This window comes from Balaenoptera ricei, chromosome 4, assembly GCF_028023285.1.
Source record: "Balaenoptera ricei isolate mBalRic1 chromosome 4, mBalRic1.hap2, whole genome shotgun sequence".
Lineage (NCBI taxonomy): Eukaryota > Metazoa > Chordata > Mammalia > Artiodactyla > Balaenopteridae > Balaenoptera > Balaenoptera ricei.
Genome location: NC_082642.1, coordinates 78132683 through 78158222, shown reverse-complemented (window position 1 = coordinate 78158222; position 25540 = coordinate 78132683). Strand labels below are relative to the sequence as shown.

The 25540-nt window shown below is 43.0% G+C and overlaps 1 protein-coding gene and 1 pseudogene across 1 annotated transcript in view; one reads left to right on the top strand and one right to left on the bottom strand.

The window, feature by feature from the left end:
• Positions 1-25540, top strand: part of ABCC5 (ATP binding cassette subfamily C member 5) — a 194068-nt gene that overhangs the window by 67816 nt on the left and 100712 nt on the right. The window lies entirely within an intron of this gene.
• LOC132365341 (5-hydroxytryptamine receptor 3C-like) lies at positions 927-6642 on the bottom strand (annotated as a pseudogene).

Below are 25540 nucleotides of genomic sequence, written 5' to 3'. Positions count from 1 at the left end.
GGAAATGGTTGATGAAAGGGACATTTTGCAATTGTAAATATTTTATAGTAATTTCTTGCAAATGAGATTGACCTTTTCATTCCTTTGAATCTCTGAAAGTGTCTGCGAGACTTAAAATCAAATCAGATTATACCTGTTTAGGGTGAAGTATCAAAGCTTCTGCAAGAGAACTCTTTACCCCAGTGTTTGTGGAGCTGTGATAAATGTACTGAGGAGCCAGTGCTTCCTGGAAAGTCATTTTTGTTTTTGTTTTTTTAAATTTAATTAATTAATTAATTAATTTTTGGCTGTGTTTGGTCTTCGTTGCTGCACGTGGGCTTTCTCTAGTTGGGGCAAGCGGAGGCTACCCTTTGTTGCTGTGTGCGGGCTTCTCATCGTGGTGGCTTCTCTTGTTGCGGAGCATGGGCTCTAGGCGTGCAGGCTTCATTAGTTGAGGAACACAGGCTCAGTAGTTGTGGCTCGTGGGCTCTAGAGCGCAGGCTCATAGTTGTGGCACACGGGCTTATTTGCTCCACGGCATGTGGGATCTTCCCGGACCAGGGCTTGAACCCGTGTCCCCTGCGTTGGCAGGCGGATTCTTAACCACTGCGCCACCAGGGAAGCCCTGGAAAGTCGTTTATTGGGACAATCAGGGAGAGACTCCACTGACCCCGATCTTCAGTGGTAAGGGAGTCAGAGGTTAGGTGTGACTAAGGAACACTGAAAGTGTGCAGGATTGAGGACTGTGCATATGAGAAGTCAGGAGATTGTCTAGGGCTGTTCTAAACCTGCTCGATAGGGCTATGTTGGAGTTTTGGGAATATAGAGGGGACATGATAGTCAATGGGGGTGTTTAAGATTAGGAAAGGGCCTGTGTCTGGCTGGCCCTAAGACCACGAGAAACTTCAAGCTGTGGTTTGCAGGGAGAGGTGGGCGTGGATGTCTGCCTAGGTGTCCCAGAGGATGATGACCGTGACAACGGAGGGGGCCGGGAAGAGCAGGCAGAGGCGGAAGAGCAGGGTGTCTGTCATGTGGCTGAGCTGTAGCCACAGGCTGACCGAGTGCTGCTTCTGAGCCTCGTCTTCCTGCTGGGCCCTCGCTGACCCAGGGCACCCATTTAGCTCTGCCTCTCTGGGACCTGGCACCTTCCCCACCAACTCCAGGGGCTCCTTCACACCTGCGGAGAGACAGAGACTCGGCTGTGGGCTGCCAAGGTCAACTGGGGGGTTGTGGGAGCAGGAAGGAGGCGGGAGCAGAGAAGGGGAGGTGATGGGAGAGGACGCGTGGGCAGTGCTGATTTCCCTCCCCAGGCAGGTGGGCAGGGCTGAGGCCCAGGCCCGTGTTTCCCTTCTGGGGCGCAGCGGGGCAGCGTTTCCTTGGGCTGGTGCAGTGTAGAAGCAGGGAACGGAGCCAGCGAGGCCTGGGTGGAGGCTGGGTGGTGGCCAGGTGCAGCAGGTAGGTGATGAAGATGGTCTCCAGCAGGCGGAGCACCATCAGTGACAGACACAGGGCAAAGTAGCCACCTGGAGGGAAGCTGGGCCTGCCTGAGGGCCAGAGGCACCAGCCAGGGACTTCTTGTTTCCTCTGTTCCCGGAGGGCCCATTTGCAGGATCTCTTTTTACTCTGACCTGGTTTCATTGGTCCCTCTCTCCACTCCACCCCCCACCTTGCTTTTCTTCTCTTGTTGGAGGGAGGGGCCATACTGATGAGAGGGGATGCCACTGGCAGGGAGTAAGTCATTCAACATCATGAGCAGGAAGATGTTGTAGCCCATCAGGAGTGTCATCTTGAATGGGGCATAGCTCTCACTTTCTGCCAGCAGGTAGAAGCTGAGGGCGTCGATGGCTATCAGAAAGCTACTGGGCACCAGGAGGTTTATGACGTAGAGGCTGGGCCTGCGCCTGATGGTCACCTGGTGGGGAGGAGTGTGGAAAATGTGGCAAATAACCGATGCCAGAGGGCTCAACTTGCTCTCTCTCTCTATATATATATATTTTTTAATTTATTTTATTTATTTATTTTTGGCTGTGTTGGGTCTTCTTTGTGGTGCACGGGCTTCTCATTGCAGTGGCTTCTCTTGTTGTGGAGCACGGGCTCTAGGCTTCAGTAGTTGTGGCACGCAGGCTCAGTAGTTGTGGCTCGCGGGCTCTAGAGCACAGGCTCAGTAGTTGTGGCACACGGGCTTAGTTGCTCCGCGGCATGTGGGATCTTCCCGGACTAGGGCTCGAACCCATGCCCCCTGCATTGGCAGGCGGATTCTTAACCCCTGGGCCACCAAGGAAGTCCCTCAACTCTATATTTGATTATCCAATCCTTGCTGATGTCCAGTTAGGCTGGCCATGGGATGACCTCTTTGGGTAACAGATGCATTTAATTGTGATCTCTTCCGAAGTGCCCCCAATTTTGTTGTCTAATTTTCCCTTATTTTCCACCTGCTGGGAACACAACAATTGTAGACTTTTAGGGGCAAGTGGGGCACTTTGGATCATCGGACAGGACCACCCATTCTTACAACAGCCCAGCTGCTCTTCCTCTCTGCAGGGCAGAGGCCTTGGGGATCCTTCTTGAGGGCAGTTAGGGTAGAGGGCAGAGTGAGGAGCAGGTGTTTAACCCCCTGGAACTATTTTTACATCCCAAAGGGCCTTAGATCAAGAGGAAAATCACAGAGCAACTGGGCTCGGAAGTCAAACAGGGGCCCCTGGACTTACAGAGAACATGATCTGGTCATGTAGGTTGCTGTCCACCAACGTGGGGTGGCCTTGTCGATGTTCAGGAGCTGCCACTCCCCCTGGGTCAGAATGACGTTACGAGACGTGTCTGTTATCACCCACAATTCCTTATCCATGCCCAGGAGCATGCTGTCCAGTGCAAGGGAGGCCGGGGCCGCTCAGTCTGGAAGTGTCCTCAAGTCTCCTGTACACAAGATTCAATTCCTCCTTCACTGAGCTTCTTCAACAAATTCTCTTCTCTGTCCTTTAAAGCAGGGCATCCAGGTTGTCTCAGATGGGTCACAGGACCAGCAATTCATATATGTGTGGGCTGCAGCATTGGGAGTTTCTTTGTTGTTGTTGAAGTCAAAGTTATGGGAAGATTAGATATGACTCAAACATGAGTCAAGAACTTTCCTGTTTTTCTTCTCAATTCCCCAGTTCTATGATGTTGTTTTAGTGGACTCAGTCTTGAGCAGCTCAATATTTTTATAATTACACGCATGCCTATTATAATGATTAATTTATCCAGTTCTGCCACAGGATACCTGGTGGCATTCAGTTACGTTAATTACCGGTTTAAGTGTGTTAGCTATTAATGTTAAAAGGTTTGAGCTAAAATTTATAGATATGCAGCAGCTCAGGGTCAGGTGGGCCTCTTTGGTGCAAGGGCCATCTAAGATCTAAAGGAGTGGTATTTATTTATTTTATTTATTTACTTTATTGAGGAATTAAAGCAGTAGTTCTTAACCCTCTCTGCACATTAGCATCACCTGGGGAGATATAAAAAATCACAGTAACTGAGCCCCACCTGGAACAATTAAGTTGGAATTTCTGAGGGAATGCATAGTTATGGGTATTTTTAAAAAGCTTCAGTGGGTAGCCAGAGTCGAGAAACACTAATCTAAAACCTTCCTAAGTAATACCTACATCATTTAAATATCTTCCCCTTGAACCTTAAATGGTTACCAAAATGTGTCTCGCTCACCTGTGTAGAGGAGGGAACTGAAGGTGAACGTGCAGTTCAGTTGGTCAAAAAGAAAGTAGAAGGTGTCCAGATTACAGGTGCTGGTCACCTTCATTGGCCTGTCATACTGTATTCAACCTTTGCTGCTGACACAGGCGGTGAGACCTGGAGGTCCCCGATCCACATCCACGCTGCTTGTGAGAGTCAGGGAGAGGTGGGTGCTGTGGGTGCCTTCATCAGCTTTTGACTCCCTTCCGTCCCAGGTCTTCCCCTACTGTGCTCCTTTTGGGCTCTTTCTCTAAGGTCACTCTCTCGTCTCTTCTGCTCATAGTGTTTTGTGGGAGTCACCTAACTGAGGCTGTGCCCAAGTCTGAATCTGTTGGTGTCCCCGTGCCCTGCACTGACCCTCAGCTGTTCTTTGCAGATGGGCTTCATGCTGGCTTTCCCCCACCCAGATATGCACAATTGCATGATGATGATGTTTGGGAGCCACAGGTTCTCAGCTGATGCAGTGAGCTTATTGTTGCTGACGTACTCTTCTGGGTTCCAGCTGATGAAAGGATTGTCCCACATCTGCAGCCAGGGTGGTGGAAGCAGAGATGAGTGATGGTGGAGCTTGTCCAGTCAGCCCCTCCTGCCCTTTCCTTTCTTCTTTAAACTCTGATCCTCTTACTCCCACTGGGGTCCCTAATGACCGCAGCCTATCTCCCTTACTTTATTAGCCAAGTGTTATTGGCAAAGTACCTCTTAATGACCTGTTTTTAAGGCAGACCTTAAATATAGCCTAAAACCATTTGGACCCAGAGACATACCACTACATTGGTCTACAACCACTTGGCCATTTTCTTGGGTCACCACTTCTATCTTCCTAAGCTGCCCAGGGAGATTTGTGTCCCCAGGACCAGTCCAGTTCTAGATGGAGTTATTTGGTCCCAGGAAGATTTATACATTGGGTAGAGGTCTGGAAAACCTTAAGTCACTCCTCAAATTTAAACTTATAATTGGAAGTGGGAAGGGGAGAGTTGATCTGCCTTACCATAGTAATCCACAGGAATGATGTCAGAAGTTGGAGCTATGCATCTTGGTAAAGAAATTCCCATCCAGGATTATTAGTGTAAAAAGATTTGGCCCACGCCCACCACTTATTCTTATAAATATTTTCTAATTTATTGGATCAAGCATAGTTCTAGATGCTGAAGTGTCTTTTCCTTATTGTCTCCCCTTGTATCTAGGAACAATTCAGGTTTTAATTGCCATATAGACCACTTCTTTCTGGAGCCTTCCAGAAAGGTCAGGACTCAAGGCTAAATCCTTCCTGAAAAAATGTCACTGCAGCATTCTTCTCTGTGTCTCCCCATCCCATAGGAAAACCCTCTAATTGGTACAAAATCCATTCAGAGTACCTACTGTTCACCACTAGACCAGTACAATGTTGGATTGACAGGGCAGGGGATCCTTATTCCCCACTAGAAGCGATGGAAAGTGGGGACCAGGTCTCACCACTTCAAGGATGGCAGACAGGAAGAAGGAGATGTTGATATGAGTGGGGATGCTGAAACTGGTGACTGGACGGAAGGCCTTTCTGTCAAACACTGCTTGAAAGGCAGCAGGATCCACCCCATGCTGGTTGAGTCCTGAGCAATTGATGGTGAAAGTGTCACCTCTTCCTGTAGAGAGCAGAGACCCTGTGAGAGAAGGCCTCTGTTGCCAGGCTGGAACCTCTCTGCAGAGAGAGAAAACAGGGGACACACTGGGAGAAGCAGGTGAGCCCTCCTTCCTGGGCCAAGACTTCCCAAGGCCATAGCCCTTCCTGCCAGGGCTGGAGCGGATGGGCTGGTCTGGTAGGCAAATGGTGGAAATTGATGTGGAGAGCTGAGTCAGTACGTATTCTCATTCTCGTTGTTCATCTTCATGCAAAACCTGCCCAAATCTGTTTACAAACTCATCCTTGATGTATTGGCAGCCGCTTCAATAAAGCCCATCATAATACTCTTGGGTCCACCTAGTAGTACCACTCAGCACTGCCCTAGAACTTGTAGTCAAGATCACTTAGAAATCTGCTCTAATGATTTCTCATCTTCATTTTCAGGGACTTCTGTTTATCTAAGACAAGAGCTGATTTATCAAGAAGATAAGAGAGATAAACAACTGCACTTACTAGGTAGATATGGGAGACATATAGTAGGTATTCTGAAAGCTTACCTTGGTGCTTTATGCTTATTTTGCCCTTCTCAGATTTAGTGACCTCAGATATCTTAGGATTTATTTCCAGCACTGGGATCATGAGGCGATATCGCTGAGCATAAACCATATGCCAGTCATATAGTGAGCCCTATGTGGGTGTTCTCTCCTGGCCATGGCCAGGGAGCCGTCTCAGTACCTGAGCAGAATCTTTGCCCCATTCCCATTTTTGTGTGATCTTTTTCTCTGCCTGCTCCTGTCTATCTCCATCTCTTTCCATAACATTTAAGGTATGTACCCAGACTGGGAATAAATAGTCCCTCATGGAGGCAAAGTATCCACTTTCTTCTACCTCAGATTGATTCCCACCCTCTCTTGGTATTTTACTTACTCCTTCAGGGCTACTCTTTTCATAGACACCATATCAAAGGAAAAAGAGACAAGGAGGGTAGGATGAGGGTGTGGTGGAAGAGGCACTGGAGGACGATGAAAACGTAGAATTGGAGAGGTGGTGAAATGGGACAGTCTGGTAGATCCCTATGCAGTCAGGGAGAGAGGAGGGCTGTGTGTCCTGAGCAGTGGAATGTCTTTCTATTTGTCACCAAAAGGAAATCAAAACACTGACATTATGGAAGAACTATTTAACATGTTAATTCTAATGTCCTTCAAGTGCCAGAAGGAAGTGCCTAGATATCCTTCAGAACCACACTCTGGTCTTCCCTTTTCTTGCCCCATCTTACCTTGAAGCAGGAGGCTGATAGTGAAGCACAAGAGGATTCCCCTCCTAGCAGGCCACCCCTCTTCCATCCTCCTCTTCTGGACTCTTCTCTGGGGACTCACCAGGAGCCCCTAAACCCTGGGGCTTAAAGGAGCTCGGACCACACCTTGGTTCCTGGTTTTGAATACTGCTCATGACAGGTGACCACACCCTGGTGAGAGGCTGTGGCCAGAGAGGTCACAGCAGAGTGTCCTGCTTTAGCCCTGTCCAGGTATGCTTTCCGGGCTCCAGGAAGGGAGAAAGTTGGGCCAAGATTAAGGGAGAAGCATCCTGTTTGGAAGCTCTGTGCTGAGATCAATAACAAAATAACTCACTTTAATGAGAGAGCTTGGGCTGGGGAAATATGAATTATTATTTTTCTAAGGCCAAGGAATCTGCAGATTTGGAAAGGTAACAATATGTAGTGATTTGGTTATGTATTCATTCAGAATAATTGCAAATGCCAAATTATAAATCTTGATTCATAGCTTCATTATCTGCTGTTTATATTTTTCCAACATTCCCCAGCTAGATTTCCTCTCTCCAGTCTTTCTGCCTCCCTAATTCATTCTCCCCCAGATAATGTTCTACATATAATTTTTTACTCTATGCATTGATTACATGATAATTAGACATCACAAAACAGGTAGCAGATCTGTTTTTAACATCTTTATATTGTCAATAGTGTTATACGTTATCATAAACTAATCATCTCAGCTAGCATAAATATTAATGGCCTGTGTCAATGTTATGTCTTATGTCACATCTCTGTAGAAAAACACAATCGGACCAAATGAGTGAATTGGGGCATTGTTATATTAAGTATCTTAGCTATGTTTCCAGAAAGTTGGAAATTTCTCCTTGCAGAAAGGGTGAAGAGTAAGACCTAGAGTACAAAAGAAACTTTGTTTAGAATGGAAGATCATGACAGCCCAAAATAGAAACTGCTAAGGCAGGCAGGAATGACTTAGGGGCCCAAAGTGGGAAAGTACAGGACAGAAGGCTGAAATATCTTTTGTTTAAAGTTTGAAATATCTGCAGTCCTTCAGCCCCACCAGCTCTGTAAGTCATTTCTTCCCTTCTTTGGAAACTTGGCCAAAGGATTGGGCCATCATGTCATGTAGGACCAAAGTACTACTGTGTCCACATGGACACACCCATGGGGCACCGGAATTTTAGACTGGCCAAGAGTGAAGGGCTTTCAAGGGACACTTGAGTTCCACAGGTGGGCTAGGCTCCCAGACCTTGGATCTAGGAAAAGAGGGTTAACTTCAAGCCCTGCTGAAATTGGCTGAAGGTAGTTGACATATATCTTGTTTTTATCAAAGTTGGCTGAAAAACAGGACCTAAGTCCCAATTGGACTTAGAAGTAGATATAGCTGCCAGGAAGTGGAGGTGATAGAGGCAGAAGAAATAAAGCAGTAAGGCACAGGTTTGCTTCCGACCAGGGGAGTCAGAGTTTCAACTCTGGGATCTGGAAATCTCAGGAGCTATTTCTCCTGCTGCTGCTGCTGCAGGTGGTAACTAACATACTGAGTACTTTACTGTATGACAGGCGATGTATACCTCATTTTGTGTAGTTCCCCAACAATCCTACAATGCAGATATTGGTTAGGAGTATGTAGAAAAAAGAAATGGAGCCAAGTAAATAGAGAGATGGCAATTGGACCTTGTATTTTCTGATCATAATTTAAAACATAATAAATTTAAGGCAAAATAAATTTTGTCATTAACCGCAAGAATCAAACACCCACAATCTATTGATCATCTTTTTTTAAAAAACATCTTTATTGGAGTATAATTGCTTTACAATGTTGTATTAGTTTCTGCTGTATAACGAAGTGAATCAGCTATATGTATACATATATCCCCATATCCCCTCCCTCTTGCACCTCCCTCCCACCCACCCTATCCCACCCCTCTAGGTGATCAAAAAGCACCAAGCTGATCTCCCTGTGCTATACAGCTGCTTCCCACTAGCTGTCTATTTTACATCTGGTAGCGTATATATGTCAGTGCTAATCTCTCACTTCGACCCAGTTTACCCTTCCCCCTCCCTGTGTCCTCAAGTCCATTCTCTACATGTGTGTCTTATTCCTGTCCTGCCCCTAGGTTCATCGAACCTTTTTTTTTTTTTTTAGATCCCATATATATGTGTTAGCATACGGTATTTGTTTTTCTCTTTCTGACTTACTTCACTCTGTATGACAGACTCTAGGTCCATTCACCTCACTACAAATAACTCAATTTCATTTCTTTTAACGGCTGAGTAATATTCCATTGTATATATGTGCCACATCTTCTTTATCCATTCATCTTTCGATGAACACTTAGGTTGTTTCCATGTCCTGGCTATTGTAAATACTGCTGCAGTGAACATTGGGGTACATGTCTCTTTTTGAATTATTGTTTTCTCAGGGTATATACCCAGTAGTAGGATTGCTGGGTCATATGGTAGTTCTCTTTTTAGATTTTTAAGGAACCACCATACTGTTCTCCATAGTGGCTGTATTAATTTACATTCCCACCAACAGTGCAAGAGGTTTCCCTTTTCTCCACACCCTCTCCAGCATTTGTTGTTTGTAGATTTCTTGATGATGGCCATTCTGGCTGGTGTGAGGTGATACCTCATTGTGGTTTTGATTTGCATTTCTCTAATGATTAGTGATGTTGAGCATCCTTTTGTGTTTTTGTTGGCAACCTGTGTATCTTCTTTGGAGAAATGTCTGTTTAGGTCTTCTGCCCATTCTTGGATTGGGTTGTTTGTTTTTTTGATGTTGAGCTGCATGAGCTGCTTGTAAATTTTTAGATTAATCCTTTGTAAGTTGCTTCATTTGCAAATATTTTCTCCCATTCTGAGGGTTTTCTTTTCGTCTTGTTTATGGTTTCCTTTGCTGTGAAAAAGCTTTTAAGTTTCATTAGACCCCATTTGTTTATTTTTGTTTTTATTTCCATTTCTCTAGAGGTGGGTCAGAATGGATGTTTCTGTGATTTATGTCATAGAGTGTTCTGCCTATGTTTTCCTCTAAAAGTTTGATAGTGTCTGGCATTACATTTAGGTCTTTAATCCATCTTGAGTTTATTTTTGTGTATAGCATTAGGAAGTGTTCTAATTTCATCCTTTTACATATAGCTGTCCAGTTTTACCAGCACCACTTATTGGAGAGTTTGTCTTTTCTCCATTGTACATTCTTACCTCCTTTATCAAAGATAAGGTGACCATAGGTGCATGGGTTTATCTCTGGGCTTTCTATCCTGTTCCATTGATCTATATTTCTGTTTTTGTGCCAGTACCATACTGTTTTGATTACTGTAGCTTTGTAGTATAGTCTGAAGTCAGGGAGTCTGATTCCTCCAGCTCTGTTTTTCTTCCTCAAGATTGTTTTGGCTATTCAGGGTCTTTTGTGTTTCCACACAAATTGTGAAATTTTTTGTTCTAGTTCTGTGAAAAATGCCATTGGTAGTTTGATAGGGATTGCATTGCATCTGTAGATTGCTTTGGGTAGTATAGTCATTTTCACACCGTTGATTCTTCCAATCCGAGAAGATGGTATATCTCTCCATCTGTTTGTATCGTCTTTAATTTCTTTCATCAGTGTCTTATAGTTTTCTGCATACAGGTCTTTTGTCTCCTTAGGTAGGTTTATTCCTAGGTATTTTATTCTTTTTGTTGTAGTGGTAAATGGGATTGTTTCCTTGATTTCTCTTTTAGATTTTTCGTCGTTAGTGTATAGGAATGCAAAAGATTTCTGTGCATTAATTTTGTATCCTGCTATTTTACCATTCATTGATTAGCTCTAGTAGTTTTCTGGTAGCATCTTTAGGATTCTCTATATATAGTATCATGTCATCTGCAAACAGTGACAGTTTTACTTCTTTTCCGATTTGGATTCCTTTTATTTCTTTTTCTTCTCTGACTGCTGTGGCTAAAACTTCCAAAAGTATGTTGAATAATAGTGGTGAGAGTGGGCAATCTTGTCTTGTTCCTGATCTTAGAGGAAATGGTTTCAGTTTTTCACCATTGAGAACAATGTTGGCTGTGGGTTTGTTATATATGGCCTTTATTGTGTTGAGGTAGGTTCCCTCTATGCCTACTTTCTGGAGAGTTTTTTTTATCATAAATGGGTGTTGAATTTTGTCAAATGCTTTTTCTGCATCTATTGAGATTATCATATGGTTTTTATCCTTCAGTTTGTTAATATGGTGTATCACATTGACTGATTTGCGTATATTGAAGAATCCTTGCATTCCTGGGATAAACCCCACTTGTTCATGGTGTATGATCCTTTTAATGTGCTGTTGGATTCTGTTTGCTAGTATTTTGTTGAGGATTTTTGCATCTATGTTCATCAGTGATATTGGCCTGTAGTTTTCTTTTTTTGTGACATCTTTGTCTGGTTTTGGTATCAGGGTGATGGTGGCCTCGTAGAATGAGTTTGGGAGTGTTCCTCCCTCTGCTATATTTTGGAAGAGTTTGAGAAGGATAGTGTTAGTTCTTCTCTAAATGTTTGATGGAATTCACCTGTGAAGCCATCTGGTGTTGGGTTTTTGTTTGCTGGAAGATTTTTTTTAATCTTTTAAAAAAAATATTTATTTTTTAAATATTTATTTGGTTGTGCTGGGTCTTAGTTGAGTCAGGTAGTCTCCTTAGTTGCAGCTTCCAGGCTTCTTAGTTGTGGCATGCGAACTCCTAGTTGTGGCATGCATGTGGGATCCAGCTCCCTGACCAGGGAATGAACCCGGGCCCCCTGCATTGGGAGGGCAGAGACCTAACCACTGAACCACCAGGGAAGTCCCTGTTGGAAGATTTTTAATCACAGTTTCAGTTTCAGTGCTTGTGATTGGTCTGTTCATATTTTCTATTTCTTCCTTGTTCAGTCTTGGAAGGGTGTGCTATTCTAAGAATTTGTGCATTTCTTCCAGGTTGTCCATTTTATTGGCATATAGTTGCTTGTAGTAGTTTCTCATGATCCTCTGTATTTCTGCAGTGTCAGTTGTTACTTCTCCTCTTTCATTTCTAATTCTGTTAATTTGGGTCTTCTCCCTTTTTTTCTTGATGGGTCTGGCTAATGGTTTATCAATTTTGTTTATCTTCTCAAGGAACCAGCTTTTAGTTTTATTGATCTTTGCTATTGTTTCCTTCATTTCTTTTTCATTTATTTCTGATCTGATCTTTATGATTTTTTTCCTTCTGCTAACTTTGGGTTTGGTTTTTTTTGTTGTTGTTGTTCTTCTTTCTCTAATTGCTTTAGGTGTAAGGTTAGGTTGTTTATTTGAGATTTTTCTTGTTTCTTGTGGTAGGATTGTATTGCTATAAAGTTCTCTCTTAGAACTGCTTTTGCTGCATCCCATACATTTTGGGTCGTCATGATTTCATTGTCATTTGTTTCTAGGTATTTTTTGACTTCCTCTTTGATTTCTTCAGTGATCTCTTGGTTATTTAGTAGTGTATTGTTTAGCCTCCATGTGTTTGCATTTTTTACCGTTTTTTCCCTGTAATTGATATCTAGTCTCATAGCGTTGTGGTTGGAAAAGATACTTGATACGACTTTAATTTTCTTAAATTTTCCGAGTCTTGATTTGTGACCCAAGATATGATCTATCCTGGAGAATGTTCCATGAGCATTTGAGAAGAAAGTGTATTCTGTTGTTTTGGGATGGACTGTCATATGAATATCAATTAAGTCCATCTTGTTTAATGTGTCATTTAGCACTTGTGTTTCCTTATTGATTTTCATTTTGGATGATCTGTCCATTGGTGAAAGTGGGGTGTTAAAGTCCTCTACTATGATTGTGTTACCATCGATTTCCCCTTTTATGGCTGTTAGTGTTTGCCTTATATTTGGAGGTGCTCCTATGTTGGGTGCATAAATATTTACAATTGTTATACCTTCTTCTTGGATTGATCCCTTGATCATTATGTAGTGTCCTTCTTTGTCTCTTGTAATAGTCTTTATTTTAAAGTCTTTTTTTTTTTAGGAAAAATGTTTTCTTTTTAATAATAAGAATGTTCTTATTATTATACTTCACTTTTTTATTTTATTTATTTATTTGTGTGTGTGTGTTAGTTTCTGCTTTATAACAAAGTGAATCAGCTATACATATACATATATCCCCATATCTCTTCCCTCTTGCATCTCCTTCCTTCCCACCCTCCCTATCCCACCCCTCTAAGTGGTCACAAATCACCGAGCTGATCTCCCTGTGCTATGCAGCTGCTTCCCACTAGCTATCGGTTTTACATTTGGTAGTGTATATATGTACATGCCACTCTCTCACTTTGTCCCAGCTTACCCTTCCCCCTCCCCATGTCCTCAAATCCATTCTCTAGTAGGTCTGCGTCTTTATTCCCGTCCTGCCCCTAGGTTCTTCATGACCATTTTTTTTTTTTTAGATTCCATATTTTGTCTGATATGAGAATTGCTACTCCAACTTCCTTTTGATTTCCATTTGCATGGAATATCTTTTTCCATCCCCTCATTTTCAGTCTGTATGTGTCCCTAGATCTGAAGTGGGTCTCTTGTAGACAGCATATATACGGGTCTTGTTTTTGTATCCATTCAGCCAATCTGTGTCTTTTGGTTGGAGCATTTAATCCATTTACATTTAAGGTAATTATTGATATGTATGTTCCTATTACCATTTTAAAAATTATTTTGGGTTTGTTTTTGTAGGTCTTTCCTTCTCTTGTGTTTCCCGCCTAGAGAAGTTCCTTTAGCATTTGTTGTAAAGCTGGTTTGGTGGTGCTGAATTCTTTTTAACTTTTGCTTGTCTGTAAAGGTTTTAATTTCTCTGTCAAATCTGAATGATATTCTTGCTGGGTAGAGTAATCTTGGTTGTAGATTTTTCCCTTTCATCACTTTAAATATGTCCTGCCATTCCCTTCTGGCTTGCAGAGTTTCTGCTGAAAGATCAGCTGTTAACCTTATGGGGATTCCCTTGTATGTTTTTTTTTTTTTTTTTTTTTTTTTTTTTTTTTAGGGATTAAAGTTTTTATTTTGATCAAATTGAACTTTTTTTTTTTTTTTTTTTTTTTTTTTTTACAATGAATCCTTGTAGTTTATTTATTTTATACATAGTAGTTTGTACCTCTTTTTTTTTTTTTTTTTTTTTTCCCTTGTATGTTATTTGTTGTTTTTCCCTTGCTGCTTTTAATATCTTTTCTTTGTATTTAATTTTTGGTAGTTTGATTAATATGTGTCTTGGCGTGTTTCTCCTTGGATTTATCCTGTATGGGATTCTCTGTGTTTCCTGGACTTGATTGACTATTTCCTTTCCCATATTAGGGAAGTTTTCAACTATAATCTCTTCAAATATTTTCTCAGTCCCTTTCTTTTTCTCTTCTTCTTCTGGGACCTCTATAATTTGAATGTTGGTGCCTTTAATGTTGTCCCAGAGGTCTCTGAGACTGTCCTCAATTCTTTTCATTTTTTTTTTCTTTATTCTGCTCTGTGACAGTTATTTCCAGTATTTTATCCTCCAGGTCACTTATCCGTTCTTCTGCCTCAGTTATTCTGCTATTGATTCCTTCTAGAGAATTTTTAATTTCATTTATTGTGTTGCTCATCGTTGTTTGTTTGCTCTTTAGTTCTTCTAGGTCCTTGTTTAACATTTCTTGTACTTTCTCCATTCTATTTCCAATATTTTGGGTAATCTTTACTATCATTATTCTGAATGCTTTTTCAGGTAAATGGCCTATTTCCTCTTCATTTGTTTGGTCTGGTGGGTTTTTACCTTGCTCCTTCATCTGCTGCATATTTCTCTGTCTTCTCATTTTGTTTAACTACAGTGTTTGGGGTCTCCTTTTTGCAGGCTGCAGGTTTGTAGTTCCCATTGTTCTTGTTGTCTGCCCCCAGTGGGTGAGGTTGGTTCAGTGGCTTGTGTAGGCTTCCTGGTGGAGGGGACTGGTGCCTGTGTTCTGGTGGTTGGGACTGGATCTTGTCTTTCTAGTGGGCAGGGCCACGTCTGGTGGTGTGTTTTGGGTTGTCTGTGAACTTAATATGATTTTAGGCAGCCTCTCTGCTAATGGGTGGGGTTGTGTTCCTGTCTTGCTAGTTCTTTGGCATGGGGTGTCCAGCACTGGAGCTTGCTGGCTGTTGGGTGGAGCTGGGTCTTAGTGTTGAGATGGAGATCTCTGGGAGAGCTCTTGCTGATTGATATTATGTGGGGCCGGGAGGTCTCTGGTGGTACAATGTCCTGGACTCGGCTCTCCCACCTTGGAGGCTCAGGCTTGACACCAGGCTGGAGCACCAAGACCCTGTCAGCCACACAGCTCAGAAGAAAAGGAAGAAAAAAAAAGGGAGAAAAAAATCAAATCAAATCAAATTAAAAAATAATAATAGGGCTTCCCTGGTGGCACAGTGGTTAAGAATCCACCTGCCAATGCAGGGGACGTGGGTTCGAGCCCTGGTCCAGGAAGATCCCACATGCCATGGAGCAACTAAGCCCGGGCGCCACAACTCCTGAGCCTGCACTCTGGAGCCCTCAAGCCACAACTACTGAAGCCTGCACGCCTAGAGCCTGTGCTCCACAGCAAGAGAAGCCACCGCAATGAGAAGCCCACGCACTGCAACGAAGAGTAGCCCCCGCTCACCACAACTAGAGAAAGCCCGCACGCAGCAACAAAGACCCAGAGCAGCCCAAAATAAATTTATATTAAAAAATAATAATAATAAAAGTTTTAAAAAAGAGAGCAACCAGACCAATAAACAAATCCACCAATGATAACAAGCACTAAAAACTAAACTAAGATAAACATACAAATCAGAAACAAATCAGTCACAGACCGCAAACCGCAAGTCTACAGTTGCTCCTCTACTGCCTCAATTTGGGGAACATTCGTTGTCTATTCAGGTGTTCCACAGATGCAGGGTTCATCAGGTTGATTGTTGGGATTTAATCCGTTGCTCCTGAGGCTGCTGGGAGAAATTTCCCTTTCTCTTCTTTGTTTGAACAGCTCGTGGGGTTCAGCTTTGGTTTTGGCCCTGCCTCTTTGTGTAGGTCGCCCTCAGGCATCTGTTTCCTGCCCAGACAGGAGGGGGTTAAAGCAGTGGATTATTAGGTCTCTCTTGCTCTCTCAGGCCAGGGAGAGGGAGGGGTACAGTAGTCATAATTGGAATGCGGGGTGAGCCTGCAGCGGCAGAGGCCGGCATGAAGTTGCAATAGCCTGCGGTGCACCATGTGTTCTCCCAGGGAAGTTGTCCCTGGATCTTGGGACCCTGGCAGTGGCGGGCTGCACAGGCTCTCGGGGGTGGGGTGTGGGTAGTGATCTGTGCTTGCACACAGGCTTCTTGGTGGCAGCGGCAGCAGCCTTAGCGTTTCTTGCCTGTCTCTGGGGTGCAAGCTGGTGGCCATGGCTCACGCCTGTCTCTGGAGCTTGCTTAGGTGGTGCTCTGCCTTCTGTGGGCACACAGGAAAGGAATCCCCTCTCCTCACATACCCTGAAACAATGGTCTCTTGCCTCTTAGGCAGGTCCAGACTTTTTCCCTGACTCCCTCCCGGCTAGCTGTGGTGCACTAGCCCTCAAACTGTGTTCACACAGCCAACCCCAGTCCTCTCCCTGGGGTCTGACCTCCGAAGCCCAAGCCTCAGCTCCCAGCCCCCACCCACCCCAGCGGGTGAGCAGACAAGCCTCTCAGGCTAGTGAGTGCTGGTCGGCACCGATCCTCTGTGTGGGAATCTCTCCGCTTTGCCATCTGCACCCCTGTTGCTGCAGTCTCCTCCATGGCTCTGAAGCTTCCCCCCAACCCACCCCCCGTCCGCCAGTGAAGGGGCTTCCTAGTGAGTGGAAACTTTTCCTCCTTCACAGCTCCCTCCCAGAGGTGAGGTGCCGTCCCTATTCTTTTGTCTCTGTTTTTTCTTTTTTCTTTTGCCTTACCCAGGTACTTGGGGAGTTTCTTGCCTTCTGGGAAGTCTGAGGTCTTCTGCCAGCGTTCAGTAGGTGTTCTGTAGGAGTTGTTCCACATGTAGATGTGTTTCTGGTGTATCTGTGGGGAGGAAGGCGATTTCCACGTCTTACTCCTCCGCCATCTTGAAGGTCCCCCCTATTGATCATCTTATATAAAAATACCTAAAATGATGAATTAGGGACCATTTTCAAGTAAAACAATAAAAATGATAGTACTTAAAATAACCAGGGTTGCAGGTTTTCCAATGCTTATGGCTTCTTAACAAGCCATATAAGAATCACATAGTTTTTCAGCATGGACATTGGGTCTCTTTCTACCTTCAGAATTCTTTACATGTACAGGGTACTTTTCACATTGGCCAGTCCTCCATCTCAGACAAATTAGTAAGCACCTGGAATGCTTGTTTAGGAGGCATACTAGCTTAGGCTAGCTCTCGCTTAGAGTTAATGCCAGGACAGAGTTCCTTGTTACAAATGTGGTTTGGACGTCCCTCCTGGGTATGCCTGCCTCCTCCTTCTCTTCTCCACTAGGCTCTCAGATAGGGGAAGTTAACTATATTTAGACAGAGCTGCAGTAGCTGGATTATCATTTTCTGAGCCCATTAGGAATAGTTGTCCCCAACATTCTCTGGAATATCCTGGGGAGTCTCTAAGACTCCCATTTTAGCTCCAGATGCATGTCTCTCCTAAGCCAAGCTGTGGGCTTTCATGGTGACTCAGAACTAGGAGATGGTTCAGAAACTCTTAGCTGATTCAGGGGTCGTTGTGGGAGGGCCAGGGACTTCCTCCACTCTCAGCTTTCTCTGGGCATCTTTGGAACCTCCATCTTGGGTTCATATATCTTGAGGATTCTTGGGCACTCAGTCATGGCACCTAAAAAACAGCAGCTCTGAATTTGGGCTTTAGCTGCCTCCTTAGACAAATGTGGGGCCAGTTAGGACTCCTGTGAACCTGGGATTGCCTAGAGCAGAGTTTCTCAACCTCAGTACTGTTGGCATTTGGCGCTGGATAATCATTTGTTTGGAGGACTGTCCTGTGCCCTGTAAGATACTTAGCAGCATCTCTGGCCCACTGGATGCCAGTTCCATTCCCCACCCCAGTCGTAACCTTAATAACGTCTGCAGACATTGCCAAAGATCCATTTGGGGGTAAAATATCCCACAGCCTGAGCACTGGCAACTTGGGTTCCTAGAGATTTAACTTTTCTTTTTCTTTTTTTTTAGTTCCCTGACCAGGGATCAAACCTGGGCTCTGGCAGTGAAAGCACCGAGTCCTAAACACTGGACTGCAAGGGAATTCCCAACACTTTTTTTAAAAAAAATCCCAAATGATTATAGGATGGTCACTGTGTCCTCTCCTCTCATTCCTTGTCCTGACTGGCTGGGCAATTTCTGGCCTATCTTCATGGAACTCCCAGCATGTACAGTGAGCCGACACTTGCACATCCTTTTTAGGCTTCTTAGTATTGGTGTCTGGTGTCTCCATGGCTGTACTCTGGGGAATCAGGAATAGGCAGGTTGGGCACCAGATTCCCTATGGCTTTGGATATCAAGGCCAGAGGCACAGACACTGGATTTAGGAGCCCAGGTGAGAAACAGTGTCCGAGGCTCAGAGGCTCCAGCACCCAGGCCAGTCAGCAGGGTCTGTGTGAGTAGCCTTGAGAGCCTGCTCTCCTCCAGGATGAGGGCAGGTGTCACCTTCATCCTGATTCTTAAGCCCTATGCAGACACTAGATGGTAAAGAATCTCTCTGGAGACTGTATAGTACCATCAAAGCCCCCGGGCTTCACATCTGGTCACCTCCTTAATGGTCTCACTCCTGGTCTGGCTTTTTCTAACTTATCCTCCAGTGTGTAGGCTGTGTAATTTGAAATGCAGAGCTGACCATGTCCTTCTTACACTTGAAACCTTTCCCTGGCTCCCATTGTCTATAGCAGTTATGTTAAGATTGCTGAATCTGAGAATTTGTATTTTCAACAAGTTTTGCAGGTGCTGCTGCAGCTACTCATCCTGGGACCACACTTAGAGAACCACTGGCTTATAGGATGAAATCTCACTCCTTAGTATGATGTAAAGTACTCTCTGACTTAAGTCCCACCTATCTCTCCATCATTTTGCTTTGGATTTTATTTTATTTTTTAATATTTATTTATTTATTTGGTTGCGCCGGGTCTTAGTTGCAGCGTTTGGGATCTTTAGTTGCGACATGCGGGATCTTTTTTAGTTACAGCATGCGGGATCTAGTTCCCTGACCAGGGATCCAATCTGGGCCCCCTGCATTGGGAGCACGGAGTCTTAAGCACTGGACCACCAGGGAAGTCCCACTTTTGATTTTACGTTATAAAAGAGTTGTTCTTATCTTTAATATGTATCAGAATTACCTAATGTGCCTTACCCTCACCACTCTGGCCCTAAATCTGAATCTTAGCCCCAAATCAGAATTGCAGGCAACAGTGCTCAGGAATTTACATTTTAAACTAGATCTACAGCTGATTCTAATGCATGTGGATCTTGGACTACACAGGGAGAAACACTACATACTAAGTAGCGCCTCAACATTCAGTATGTGATTTTATTTCTCCACATTCCCTCGACCTAAAATACACATTCTACCATTGATCTCTTGTCCCACTAATAAATTCTTAAAGATTCAGCTCAACTCAAGCATCTAGTCCTCTGTGAAGCCTTCCTCAATCTCTCTTTCTCTCCTTCTCTCTTTCTGTCTCTTATACACACACACACACACGCACACTTGCATATGTGCTCCTGAATGCTGTTGTGACTCTTAAACTGGAAACATCTCTTTACATGTGTGTCTCTCCTCCTGCTCTGTAATTTCAGGGAGAGACGGAAACATTTTTTTTTTTGGTCCCCCAGTGTGTGGCATATAGCAGTAAGTAGGCAATAAGTGCTTTTCAATAGAAATGTAGTTGATTTACAATATTACAATATTAGTTTCAGGTGTACAACATAGTAATTAAATATTTTGATAGATTATACTCCATTTAAAACACTATAAAATATTGGCTATATTTCCTGTGCTGTACAATACATCTTTGTTGCTTATTTATTTTATACATAAGAGTTTATACCTATTAATCCCCTATCCCTATCTTACCCCTCCCCACTTCCCTCTCCCCACTGGTAACCACTAGTTTGTTCTCTATATCTGTGAGTCTGTTTCTGTCTTGTTACATTCATTTGTTTGCTTTTTTAGATTTCACATGTAAATGATAACATACAATATTTGTCTTTGTCTGACTTATTTCACTAAATATAATACCCTCTAGGTCCATCCATGTTGTTGCAAATGGCAGAATTTCATTCTTTTTTGTGGCTGATTAGTATTCCATTACATATATATTATATATAGTATTATATAGTTTATAGTATTATAGTCGTATTCCATCATATCTCTATATCTATATCTTTATATCTATCTCCCATCTTCTTTATCCATTCCTCTGCTGATAGACACTTAGGTTGCTTCCATGTCTTGGCTATTGTAAGTAATGCTGCAGTGAACATTGGGTTCATGAATCATTTCAAATTAATGTTTTCATTTTCTTCTGATATATACCCAGGAATGGAATTTCTGGATCATATGGTAGTTCTATTCTTAATTTTGAGGACTCTCCATACTGTTTTCCATAGTGGCTGCACCAATTTACATTCCCACCAACAGTGTACTAGGATTCCCTTTTCTCTACATCCTCACCAACATCTGTTATTTGTAGACTTTTTGATGATAGCCATTCTGACAGTGGGAGGTGATATTTCATTGTGGTTTTGATGTGCATTTCTCTGATGATTAGCGATAAGGGTTTAATATCCAAAATATATAAGCAACACATACAACTCAATATCAAAAAAAACCAGACAACCCGATTAAAAACTGGACGGAAGACCTGAATAGACATTGTTCCAGAGAAGATATACAGATGCCCAACAGGCATGAAAAGATGCTCAGTAAATTTTAGTTAAATATCTGGCCTGTAAGTTTACCATGGATGGGGAGAGAGACGCAGGCACCTTTGGCAGATGTAAGAAAGGTGATTGGTGTCCTCATGGGAGTCCTGAGGCCGTATCAGAGAAGTTACGTGCTGTTCCCATGGTGTGGCTGAGGTGTGGGCCTCCACCTTGGGTGCAGTTTGGTGGAGCTGGGGTTTGGCAGAGGCACAGCAGCCTCCAGAGGGCTGGAGCCAGGGCCTGGCCTTTTATTTCTGACTGTCCCCTCTAAGTTTCCAGTGAAGACCATGCTCAGAATGGCCTAACTGGAGCTACCATTTATTTATTTATTTTTGTTTATTGCTTTTATTCATTATTTTTTTCCCATATCTTTATTGGAGTATAATTGCTTTACAATGTTGTGTTAGTTTCTGCTGTATAACAAAGTGAATCAACTATATGTATACATATATCCCCATATTCCCTCCCTCTTGAGCCTCCCTCCCACCCTCCCTATCCCACCCCTCTAGGTGGTCACAAAGCACCGAGCTTATCTCCCTGTGCTGTGCAGCTGCTTCCCACTAGCTATCCATTTTACATTTGGTAGTGTATATATGTCAATGCTACTCTCTCACTTCATCCCAGCTTCCCCTCACCCCCACCATGACCTCAAATCCGTTTTCTACGTCTGCATCTTTATTCCTGCCCTGCCACTGGGTTCATCAGTACTGCTTTTGTAGAGTCCATATATATGCGTTAGCATATGGTATTTGTTTTTCTCTTTCTGACTTACTTCTTCACTCTGTATGACAGACTCTAGGTCCATCCACCTCACTACAAAAAACTCAATTTCGTTCCTTTTTATGACTAATATTCCATTGTATATATGTGCCACACCTTCTTTATCCATTCATCTGTTGATGGACATTTAGGTTGCTTCCATGTCCTGGCTATTGTAAATAGTGCTGCAGTGAACATTGTGGTACATGTCTCTTTTTGAATTATGGTTTTCTCAGGGCATATGGCCAGCAGTGGGATTGCTGGGTCATATGGTAGTTCTATTTTTAGATTTTAAGGAACCACCATACTGTTCTCTATAGTGGCTGTATCAATTTACATTCCCACCAACAGTGCAAGAGGGTTCCCTTTTCTCCACACCCTCTCCAGCATTTGTTGTTTGTAGATTTTCTGATGATACCCATTCCAACTGGTGTGAGGTGATACCTCATTGTAGTTTTGATTTGCATTTCTCTAATAATTAGTGATGTTGAGCAGCTTTTCATGTGCCTCTTGGCCATGTGTATATCTTCTTTGGAGAAATGTCTATTTAGGTCTTCTGCCCATTTTTGGATTGGGTTGTTTGTTTCTTTAATATTGAGCTGCATGAGCTGTTTATATATTTTGGAGATTAATCCTTTGTCAGTTGATTCGTTTGCAAATATTTTCTCCCATTCTGAGGGTTGTCTTTTCGTCTTGTTTGTAGTTTCCTTTGCTTTGCAAAAGCTTTTAAGTTTCATTAGGTCCCATTTGTTTATTTTTGTTTTTATTTCCATTACTCTAGGAGGTGGGTCAAAAAAGATCTTGCTGTGATTTATGTCAAAGAGTGTTCTTCCTGTGTTTTCCTCTAAGAGTTTTATAGAGTCTGGCCTTACATTTAGGTCTTTAATCCATTTTGAGTTTATTTTTGTGTATGGTGTTAGGGAGTGTTCTAACTTCATTGTTTTACATGTAGCTGTTCTGTTTTCCCAGCACCACTTATTGAAGAGGCTGTCTTTTCTCCATTGTATATCCTTGCCTCCTTTGTCAAAGATAAGGTGAGCTTATGTGCATGGGTTTATCTCTGGGCTTTGTATCCTGTTCCATTGATCTATATTTGTTTTTGTGCCAGTACCATACTGTTTTGATTACTGTAGCTTTGTAGTATAGTCTGAAGTCAGGGAGCCTGATTCCTCCAGCTCCGTTTTCCTTCCTCAAGATTGCTTTGGCTATTTGGGGTCTTTTGTGTTTCCATACAAATTGTAAAATTCTTGTTCTAGTTCTGTGAAAAATGTCATTGGTAATTTGATAAGGATTGCATTGAACCTGTAGATTGCTTTGCTATCATTTATTGAGTTTATGCCATGTGCTCTATACTGTGTTATGTACTTTACGTACAGTGTTCATATCCTCACAACTGCTTTGAGAGGTCAGCACTATTACTCCCAATTTTACAGATTAGAAAACTGGGGTATAGAGAGGTAAAAAAGTCTAAATCTTGCTCAGTGCCCATCCAGGTGGATATTGGTAGAATATAGATTCAAACCCAGGTCAGTCTAGTTCCATTGTTCTTTCCTTGCTCTTTTCATTACTCTATAGCTGGGGAGTCTTGTGGACTAGATTATTAGGCCCCTAGGTTTCCACAAATGAAATCCCTGGGCCTAGACAACGTTTGGCTCCAAAGGTAAACAGTACGGACAGGAGCTGTAGTTTTGCAAGTCAGATACCAGCACCTTTCACCTTAGCTTATTCCAAAGGGGATCACACTACATGGCCCTCTGGTGGCCCCATTCGTCTGGGATCCTGAGGGATCAGATTTGGGAATATAGCTGTAACCTGGCAAGGGCAGAATTAGCTGGTAGAGGGAGGAGGGTAAGTGAGGGCTGTTCTTTTGCAGCCCTGATGGATGGCAATCACATACAGAGGCCATTGGCCAGGGCTAAGGATCCAGGAGCATGGAGGCAGCCAAAACATCCAAACGGCAGGGTGAGTCACTAGCTGAATCAGGTTGGCTCTGGTGCCTGGAACAGAAAGAGGGAGGGTCCTGGGACTCCTCAGAGGCACCTGGGAAAAGAGACCAAGACAACCACTCAGCTGTGGCTGCCACTTTAACAGGCTTGAATTCTCTTGAAGTGTGACAACCCCATACTTATCACTTCACATTTCTCCACTTCATTTTTCTCATCTAAAAAATGAGGGGGTTGTGTTAGAAAGTCTATAATTCTTTATGTCTAGTGCCTCCCACCTAGATGTCGATTTTGCACTCTAGGTGTCAGTCTGCATGATGAAAAGATGCTCTCTAGAGTATCACATTGGGCTTTCTAGTTTCTATAAGGCTATAAATGGTTTTTTAAATCCATGTTTTAAAAATAATTTAATCTGGGACTTCCCTGGCGGCGCAGTGGTTAAGAACCCGCCTGCCAATGCAGGGGACACAGGTTCGAGCCCTGGTCTGGGAAGATTTCACATGCCGCGGAGCAACTAAGCCTGTGCGCCACAACTACTGAGCCCATGTGCCACAACTACTGAAGCCTGCACGCCCAGAGTCCGTGCTCCGAAACAAGAGAAGCCACTGCAATGAGAAACCTGCACACCGCAACAAAGAGTAGCCCCCGCTCGCCGCAACTAGAGAAAGCCTGCGTGCAGCAACGAAGACCCAACGCAGCCAAAAATAAATAAATAAGTTAATTAATTAAAAAAAAACAATTTAATCTGTGTTATTGGCTCCATTTCACAAATGAAGACATTTAAACTTGTAAGGTTAAGCCACTTGTACAAGTAATGGAATCAAATTAGGGCTGCCAGATCCCAAAGTCTCTATACTATGCTATTTTTTTCCCTGCTATATAGAAGAACCAGTGCCAATCGATGATTAAATAAGAGAGTTTATCAAAGGGAGAATCATAAATTGGAGAGGAGGAAAAGGATAGGCTTGAAATGAATTCCGTGACTTCATATCCTATAATGGGTCTTCAGGAAGAGGAGAGAGAGGCAAAGACAATAATGAGATAATACACTTTAATGCTGGGTTAATATGGAACCAAAAACATATGTAGAGAATGTGGAGAAGTACTGCGTATAATGGTTTAGAGAAAAAGAAAGTGAACAAAAATGTGTGCAAGGACCAAAGGGTAGCAGTGCAGATGAATGGGCGGTGAGGAGCTCTTGGCAGAAACAGGCCATCAAATGCAAGATGGCCCAGGCTGGACCAGTTGCCTGTCAGTAGATTTTCCTAAAGAGGTCATAAATTACCTTGCAAAGCCCTTTCAAAGCTTTGCCCCCTAACAAGAGGAAAGTCATTAGCACAAAGTGTGCTTATCATATGATTCTGTTATAGATGGAATAGAAAGACAGCTACCACATTTGTTACTTTTCTGGGAGCTCTCTGATTTCAAAGGTTCTGTATGATTATCCAGTGTGTGTTAAGATCACATGTTCAGATTTTGATTTTGGAAAAAATAAAATCACTATAATTATATCATGCCTTCTTTTACTGAAAGGAGATTTAGTGTCTTAATCCATATGTCAAAAAAGATAAAGTGCATATTTACTATTCAAATAAAACATAAAGCTATGTAATGGAAAAAATGTGAAGAAAATAAGTAGAGAAATATGTACCATGAAGATCGGTGGAAAGAACAAAATGATGCAAATGGACCTCACATAATTTTAGAACCTCTTGAAATCTGGGTAAGTGAGCTACTCAGCAAAGTCAAGGATGAGTCTGCAGGTGAGGTGACTGTCTCAGGATAGGGCATAGGAGTGGAACATCCAAAAGTATCTGGCAATAGATATCAGCAGCAAAAAGCTAAATCCATAGAGAATACAAAGGAAAGAGGGATTGCCCAGATCAGATTTGGGGAAATATATACTCCAGAAAGCAGTGGAGGAAGTACAGGTAGTGGATTTGGGTGTTATGACTTATGATGAAGGTGGGAGGGAGGGGTGAGGAGTAGAAAAGACTGAGGGAGGGAGTAAAAGGAAATTGAAAAGAAAGTTTGTCTTAGGGACCCTGATCAGAGACTTGCTCTTCCTGTTTTAATTCTCCTATAGTGTTAGCCGATGAAGACTTGAAGTGGGGGCTTCCCTGGTGGTTCAGTGGCCGACTCCGTGCTCCCAATGCAGGGGGCCCGGGTTCAATCCCTGGTCAGGGAACTAGATCCCACATGCCGCAACTGAAGAGTCCACATGCCTCAACTAAAGATCTGCATGCCTCAACTAAAATCCTGCATGCCGCAATGAAGATCCCGCGTGCCGCAATGAAAACCCGGTGCAGCCAAATAAATAAATAAATATTTAAAAAAAAAGAGAGACTTGAAGTGGATTGATATCTCAATA